Genomic DNA, 8507 nt, shown 5'->3' on the forward strand with positions numbered 1-8507 from the left:
ATTAGCTAAGCATCACTTCATTTTTTTGCCAATTTTTTTTTATTGTGGTAAAATACACATAACACAAAATCTGCTCTCTTAACCATCTTTCATTGTACAGTTCAGTGGTGTTAAGTACATTCACAATGTTGTGCAACCATCACTACCATTCATCGCCAGGAAGCGTCTCACCTCGTAAAACTCAATCTCTGTCCATATTAGACACTAACGCCCCGTTTCTTCTCAGCTCCAACCCCTCCACCATCCTACCCCTCACCAGCAACCACCCTTCTGCTCTCTGTCTCCTGAATTTGAGGACTCTAGGTACCGGGTGTGTGCGGAATCATACAGTGTTTGTTGTTTTGTGACTGGTTTATTTTAATCAGCATAATGTCCTTAGAGTTATTCTAAATTGCAGTGTTGTCTAAATGTGTGTATGTATGTGCCACATTTTGTTTATCCATTCATCCATCAATGAACATTGGGTTACTTCCACATTTTAGCTATTGGAATAATGCTGCTGCAAACAAGTGTGTACAAATATTTCTTCAAGTCCTTGTTTTCATATTTGGGGGGCAAAGACCCAGAACTGGAATCGCTGGATCATATGATAGTTTTATTTTTGATTTATTGAGGAAACACCACACCTTGTCCACAGCAGCTGTACCATTTTACATGGCACCAAGAGCACACAAGGCTTCCAGTTTCTCCCCACCTATTTGACCAAGGTGAGGTTGCTCAGGTTGCTTTATGTTGAGAGTAGTTTTCTGAGAGTTGCCTTTAGGAAAAACACCCATGTCCAGCATGAATTGAGTTGACTATATGTTCTAGTTTGCCTGAGATCGTCTTGGATTACACCTCCATTCTGGGTATCCCATCTGGCTTATCATTTGCCCCACACAGAAGTTTTGTGTTTGGACAGTGAAAATGTCATCAGTCTAATAATTATGGAGGTCGGGAGCGTGCTGTGCTCTCCTGTGTCTTGGCCACAGGGTTCTTGCCAGATTCACCTTCCATCTGGCTGCTCTGTGTACTAAAAACAGGGAATGGCTCAAGCTGCTCAGACAGTCCGCTGGTTTGCTTTTGGTCAGCCAATCACTGCACAGCGACAGGATCCTCTTGATGGGCCTGGAGATTTTCTTTTTAATTTATTTTTATTTTTTTCTCAACTTTTTTTAATAAGAAGCTATAATCAAATAAAGCTTTAAATGCTCCTGGGGTCAAGTTCAACCCTTCTAGTTTCCAAAAAGTTTGCAAACTTGGGTAATTCTATCATCCTATTTCTTCCCCACGAGAGGACACTGAAGTCCTGTGTGGGGATTTAGTGGTCCACTCACTGCGTGTTTGCTGCTGGCCTCTCAGCCCTGGGAAGAGCCCCTGGTTAGGGCTGCCCCGTGCCATCTGTGGAGCCCAGCCCACAGTACTGGAGGAAACGCTTTAAACACAAGGAACCTGTTCCCCAAGGCAGGCGGCTTAAGGGAAAGTGCCAGACTGGAGACTGAAGGGGCCGGGGGGTACTGCCAGCTGGCACTCTCTCTGAGCACCTCGGCCTGGGTGCTGGCCCCAAGACAGGACTGCTTTCCAGAGATAGCAAATAAACTGAGGAGAGACCTGTGTTTCCCTGTGACCTGGAACAACAGGCTGTAAGTTACAACATGCCGATACATACAGACCAGATGCTACACTCAGGCTCACACGCCCAGGAAAACCGCTGCAAGGAGAGCTGTCTCAAGCCAGGCCTCAGGCATAACAGGCTTGAGCTCTGGGCTCACACCCTGGGCTCAGCCACCCTCCCGAGCTCTCGTGAACATGTCCACCCTCCTGCCTGGAGCACACCTGCCCCAAATGCTGAGCGTCAGAGCAGATGCCTCCCCCCACCATGTTGTCCTTCACTTCCCTTTAAAAGAGTCATTAAATCGCCGGGGTGCTCGCCTCCTTGCTGTGACACACCCACCCTGGGGGTGGTCCTGGGTGGGGCTGGCAGGGTGCCCATCCCAGCCTGCCTTTGGACTACAAGATGGAGTGGCCGGTGGAGGAAGCTGAAAGGACAAAAGCCGGACAAACAGAGACTAAAGCCGCTGCCACCAGGGTAGACACCTCATTGGACACCAACTTAGCCTTTCCTGAGCTACAGGAGGTTCCTTGCGCGCCCACTCCTCACTCTCCGGTGGGACAATTGAGGTGGCAAGGGGAGCCTGGTCAGGGAGCCACGGGCAGGATCTGCCTGTGAGGCTGCTGCCCTGCTGGCCCCTCGCCAGGCGGCCTGTGGCATCTCCCTGCTCTCCTCCAGGCAGGCCTGTGGCCTCCGGGAACGTGGGCTTCCTATCCTGGGGAGACAGGGCACCTGTCCACCTCCGTGTGGGGCTCCCACCCAATTCCCCAGAACGCAGGCTTTGGGCCTCACTCAGGGACGGCACACTCAGATAAGACACTGGCCTGGCCTTGGAACATGGCTTTTCCAACACGCAGGGTTACTGGAAACAGGTCTGACCAGCTTTTGAGGAGCAGGGCAGGGAAATGCAGGGAGAGCCCAGGGAGGGCTGTGAATGCGGGTATTAGGGAGCCACCTAGAGCCATTCTTTCTAACCTTAGCTGCGAACCCGAGTGTCCTTTCCTGGCCATCCAGAACCACCACGGCCCCGAGGTATGGCTCATGGGCAGCGGCTGTGCTCTGCCGTGTTCCCGCCAACAGAGGGTTAACTGGACTTTCATACATGGGGTGGTGGGAGCAGTAGGGTAGGGGCTCTGAGTAAATGTGCAAGTGATGGCTTAGGGCCAGGCAGTCCACTGACCAGTACTGGGGCTCAGAAAGGAGGACAGGGCGAGGGGCCCTCGGTTACAGTCCCCCTTACTCTCTGAGCTGGCCTGCCTGGGTGGTCACCCCGAAGGCCAGCTCGATGGAGCCTTCCCCCTCCTGGATGCATTCTCCACAGCCGCCTCAGTCTGATGACTGTGGGAAGGTGGGAGGGGGGGCCAGGAGGCGTGCCCTGACCTCCTGACCCACAGCAGGAAGCCCAGGAGGGGAGGAGGCTTCCGGGGCAGGACTAGTCTTCTTGGCTTCAGATGGGTGGCCCTGACATCAACGATGGGCAGGTGTGGGGCTCCGTTCCTGACAACACCCGTGTCCCCAGGGAGGGGCCTTCATACGGCCTGAGGCAGTGGGTCCCAGGGGCTGCTGGGATGGCCCGAGCCTGAGGAACCCCTGCGGGCCTGTGTGAGGAGAGCGGGTGTGTGCACCGTGGCGTGAAACACACTCCTGGTCTGGCATGCGACTCCCCACTCATGGCTCTGCTGTCTTTTTCTTTTTTTTAAAATTTTTTATTTTTAAATCATGTTTATTCAATTACAGTTGTCTCAATTTCCCCCCCTTTGCCCTTCTCCACCCATCCCACCCCACCCTTCTCTCCTACAGTCAATTCCCACTCTGTTGTCCATGTCTGTGGGTCATTCTTACATGTTCTTTGTCTAGTCCCTTTGCCTTCTTTCTACCCTTGTCCTCCTTCCCCTTCCCCTCTGATCACTTCCAGTCTGCTCCATGTTTCCGTGCCTGTGATTTGTTTTGTTCATTAGTTTATTTTGTTGAATAGAGTCCACTTATAGGTGAGATCATGTGGTATTTGTCTTTCACCAGCTGGCTTATTTCACTTTGCATAATATTCTCCAGTTCCAGCCATGTTGTCGCAAAAGGTAGGAGTTCGTTCTTTCTTTCTTCCTTTTTAAAATGCAGATTTATTTATTTTTTTAAATGTCAAAATCCATTATAAAATATTTAAAATTTAAATCCATTATAAAGTTTCAACAATTAAAACAACATGACACCGGCACAGAAATAATCAAGTAAATCAATTAAATAAAATGAGCATTCTAGAAACAAATGTATATATCTGCCTAACAATGTAATATAAGATTAAATTGATATTTTGAATCAATGGGGAAAATAAGGCTTATTCAACAAATAAGGTGCATGGACCACTCTTACTTGAAATAAAACAAATATAGAGCCCTATTTCACATATTATATGAAAAATATTCAGGTGCGTTAAAAATTGATGTGTAAAATCTAAGGAGTTTTAGGAGAAAATACAAAATAATATTTTTTCTAAACTTGGAGTAAAATATTCAAACCCAGAAGCTATAAAGTAAAATACTGAAAATATGACTACATTAAACATTTAAGACTATACAGTAGTATACATATTTAAAAAGTTAAAGGACAAATAATAGAATAGGAAAGTATTTGCTACACATCTAAAAAAGGGTTAATAGTTGGGAGTTTTTTAGGGAAAAAAATTATACAAACATTTAATCAAAAAATGGATGAACAATATCAAAAAGTCATGTAAAGCTTTTTTAAAATAATAGAAATAGGCAATATACAAAAACAGGTTTAGTTTCAACAAATAATAAAGTAACAATTAAAATAACACATCATTGTCACAATCAGATTAATACCTATTAAAAATATTGGTAATATCAAGTATTGGTGACTGTGAAAAGAACTGGGTATTCATGACTCTTTTTCTTCATCTTCTTAAAGCAGTCCCTTTAGCATATCTTGCAGTGCTGGCTTGGTGGAAGTGTATCCTTTTAGCCTTCTTTTGTCTGGGAAACTCCTTATTTCACCTTCCATTTTAATTGAGAGCTTTGCTGGGTAGAGCAGTCTTGGTTGTACACCTTTGTCTTCATTACTTGGAATATTTCTTGCCATTCCATTCTGGCTTGTAGAGTTTCTGTTGAGAAGTCAGCTGCTAGCTGTACTGGGGCTCCCTTGTATGTTACTACCTGTTTCTCCCTTGCTGCCTTTAGGATTCTCTGTTTGTCTTTGATATTTGCCATTTTAATGATGATGTGTCTTGGAGTGGGCCTCATTGGGTTCCTCTTGAATGGGACCATCTGTGCTTCCTGGATTTGCGTGACTTTTTCTCTCCTCAAACTAGGGAAGTTTTCCATCATTACTTTTTCAAACAGGTTCTCTATCCCTTGCTCCTCTTCTCCTTCTGGTATCCCTATTATACGGATATTATTACGTTTCAGGTTGTTCTTCATTTCCCTTAATGCCTCTTCATTCTTTTTGAGAATTTTTTCATTTTCTTGCTCTTTCTGCAAGCTTTATTCTACCTTATCCTCCAGCTTACTGATTTGATCCTCTGCTTCATCTAGTCTGCTTTTGATTCCTTCTACTGTGCTCTTTAATTCAGAAATGGTATTCTTCATTTCCTTTTCTCTCTTATTGATAGTTTCTATGTCCTTTTTCATGCCGATATAGTTTGCAGTAAGTTCCTCATAGTTTCCCTGTAGTTTTTGGTAATTCTCTCTGAGCTCACTGAGTTCATTGAGCTTCCTTAGAACCATTGTTTGGAACTCAATATCTGAGAGTTTATGTGCCTCTACTTCATTTAGTTTTCTTTCTGAGGATCCCTCCTTTCCTTTTGACTGGGGGGGTGGGACAGTGTTTCTTTGTCTTCCCATTATTTGTGAGACTCTTCTTTTTCGCTTCTGTTCCTTAAATTGATGTGTCTTGATTTCCTGACTTTGTGGTGTGAACTTCTATGGTAGGAGACCACTGTTTTTTCTTTCTGGATCTGCCTCTGATAATGTCAGATGTTGACCCTATCTGACCTTAGGTAGTCTGTTTGAGCCTTCCAGGAATCTACTGTCTGTAGCTGTCTCTTTCCACTGTTAATCTAGTCACTCTGCAATAAGCAGCTTGGTTTAGACACCACAGGGGAAGGCAGAGTCCCTCCTGGGGGTGGGGCTATTGGGTCCTCTCACCTGCCACCGCTCAGAGGAGTGGTCTGCCTAAGCCAGATGGCTGCTATCATATGGGGGAGGAATCAGCACCGGGATCCTGCCATTTACTCTCTCCGTTCTCTCTCCAAAGCTTCATCCCCAGTCTTTTCTCAAGTGTCTCTAGCCCACTCTGCGCCCCCTTTAGCCAGGGATCTACTATCTGTGGCTGCCACTCTGTATTCAGCAGTCAGGCTTTAGCACTACCGGGCCAGGGCTGAGTCCCTCCTGGGGTCGGAGCTATTGTGTCCTCTCACGCTGTTGTCACTCAGGGGAGTGCTCTGCCTGAGCAAGACAGCTACCACCGCATGGGGGATGCATCAGCACTGGGGTCCCGCTGGCTACTCTCTCAGTTCTCTCCCCAAAGCCTCCTTCCCCAGTCTCTCCTTCCCAAGTCTCTCCTCAGGTGTCTCTACCCCACTCTACCCTGACTTTGCCGGAGACCAGGGTAAGTGGCTGCAAATAAAAATTTATTCACTGGCCCTTTAAACGGTTCTTTGTGTCTCCAGCCACCTGTCTCTGGAGCTGGTTGTTATCTGTGTACTTTTTGGGCTCTGGTGCTGTAGGCTGGAGATCCCCGCTTATGGTTTAGACCCTGCTCTTCTCAGGGGGATCCAACTGGTTTTCAATATCTTTCTTGTGCTGCTGTCTGTGGGCGCCCTGCCCGTCTTTTCAAGTCTCTACCGCACTCCTTACCAGTTAGGTTGTGCTAAAGCTGATTCTTCTGTCTGTCCAAGGTTATAAGGCTCCTCTCTCGCTATTGTTGAATTGTTTGTTCCAGGTGATATCTCAGCAATTTAGTTGTAATTCCATATTAGCCCTGGGAGAAGGTCATTGTGACATCCATTCACTCCTCTCCTATCTTGATTCACTCCACTGTCTTTTTCTTGTCTTCAAATGTTCAGCTGTTGTGACAGTGAGGTGGGAGCCAGAGAGCAGGAATGCGACCTGCCCCACCTGGTCTTTGCAGGCCTGACTGGGACATCCTTCAAGCACACTTTCCCCTGAGCCAGGGGACAGCACAGGTTGGTGTCTCAGGCCTCAGGCCAGGGAGAAACCATGAGAACCAGCCACACTGGGCCAGTATTGCCCATCCCTGGCCTCTGTTCAGGATGTACTTACTGCCTGGTGAGGAGACCTGGGACTCTCTTCCCATCTGAGTGCTGGGCGGCCCCTTGTGAGTTTGTCTGATTTCATCTCCCCTCTCCCGACCGCCTCTGAGGGGCTGCCACTGCCACTTCTTGATGATGTGGCTCCTGCGGTCCTCAGCGGGGACATGGCCTGGCCCTTTGGCATTCTGTCACCGCAGAGGCTCTCTCGCTCGGTGCAGCCGGCGTTCTTCCAGGCTTCTGGGGCGCTGCTCCCTGCACTCCAGCCGCTGCTCACACTGGCGGTGCTGCTGGAACAGGTCCTTGGCACAGTCAGAGCTGCGTGTCCAGGTCGCTGAGCTCCTCATACACTGGGCAGTGTCCTCATCCACCTCCACGCTGCCCCCTGGGGCTGTTGTATTGCATGAAGGACCAGATGAACTTGAGGGAGAGCGTCCGCTGGAACTCTGTCAGGCTAAAGAAGGCCATGCCCCACGGGTCCTTCTTGGCACTCTCCAGTAGCAGCTGGGCCCGCTTGCCTTCGGGGATGAGGGACAGGTTGGGGCAGCCCACCAGACTCAGACTGGCCAGCATGCACACCTGCCTGTTGTTGGCCAGGTTGCAGGCGCAGTCCATGAACTCCTGCAGTGTGCAGCCTGCCCAGTCCCTGACCTCGTAGCTGGGCAGTAGTTAACTCTTGCGTGAGTGTGCCCCCATCACGCATGCAAAGACACGTCTTCCATGTGGCCCCACGCTGCCGGCGCCCCACTCACTCAGGAAGCGGGACCCAGGGCCTCGCAGCAGGGCGATGTGGTAGAACTTCCTGGGCGTGCGCAGCGCGGCAGGGTCACCGAGGGCCAGGACGCCAGGCACACAGTTGCTGAGCTCCATCCGGTCCGCGTGTAGCCCGCAGCTCTGGAGGTAGAGAAGTGGGAGAAGAGCCAGGTCTCCCGGCAGTTGGCCCCGTAGCAGGTGCACTTCTGGCGCGGACAGCAGTCGCAAGGCACCTCAAGGAAGCACAGTTCTGCACAAGGGAGAGGCCTAAGGTGGTGCCGCCTATCTTCCGGATGTGCAGAAAGATGACTCCAGCGGCGTCACCCCTCAGGGTAAAGTTCAGCGAGGGCTCCAGCTCCCACACAGGGAAGTAGTACTTATTCTCTCAGTGCGGGTGGGGCGTGGGGAAGGTGTCCTGATAGGAGGGCGGCGCGTGGCTGCTGGGCGCGCAGGCTCAGTCCCGGCCGGCAGGCTCAGCCCCAGCCCGCTGTGGGTACAGGACGATCCTGAAGGTGTGGAGCCGCCACCACCAGCACGGGCTTGCTGGCGCGCTCCACCGTGGTCCTGACACCAGCGCGCCGCATGTGTCACCACCGCCGGCCTGGGGACGTGGGGTCCGTAAGGGCGGGAGCCGTGTGCTCAGCTACCTCCGTCGCGGCCTGAGCCCTGGCCCTGAAAGCCTCGGCCGGCCCTGCGCTGCCCCAGGAGTGTTACCGGTCCGTCTTGGCTCACCAGCTTCCCCCTTGTCTCCCCTCCCACCCACTCCAGGGCTCGGCTCGCCTTGGCTCTCGCCCGGCCTGAGCCCACACCCCAGGGGCCCCTCTGACCGCCGTTCAGCACCGCGCGCAGAAGATTCTGTGCGGCCCTGCGCGCTTCCAC

General features: G+C 50.3%; 1 pseudogene; it reads right to left on the reverse strand.

Moving 5' to 3' along the window:
• Positions 1-1989: 1989 nt before the first annotated feature.
• LOC129083010 (heparan-sulfate 6-O-sulfotransferase 1-like) lies at positions 1990-8212 on the reverse strand (annotated as a pseudogene).
• Between the last annotated feature and the right edge of the window lie 295 nt (positions 8213-8507).

The sequence above is a fragment of the Pteronotus mesoamericanus genome, unplaced genomic scaffold, assembly GCF_021234165.1.
Source record: "Pteronotus mesoamericanus isolate MK-2021 breed Mesoamerican mustached bat unplaced genomic scaffold, CSHL_Meso_final scaffold_165, whole genome shotgun sequence".
Taxonomy (NCBI): Eukaryota; Metazoa; Chordata; class Mammalia; order Chiroptera; family Mormoopidae; genus Pteronotus; species Pteronotus mesoamericanus.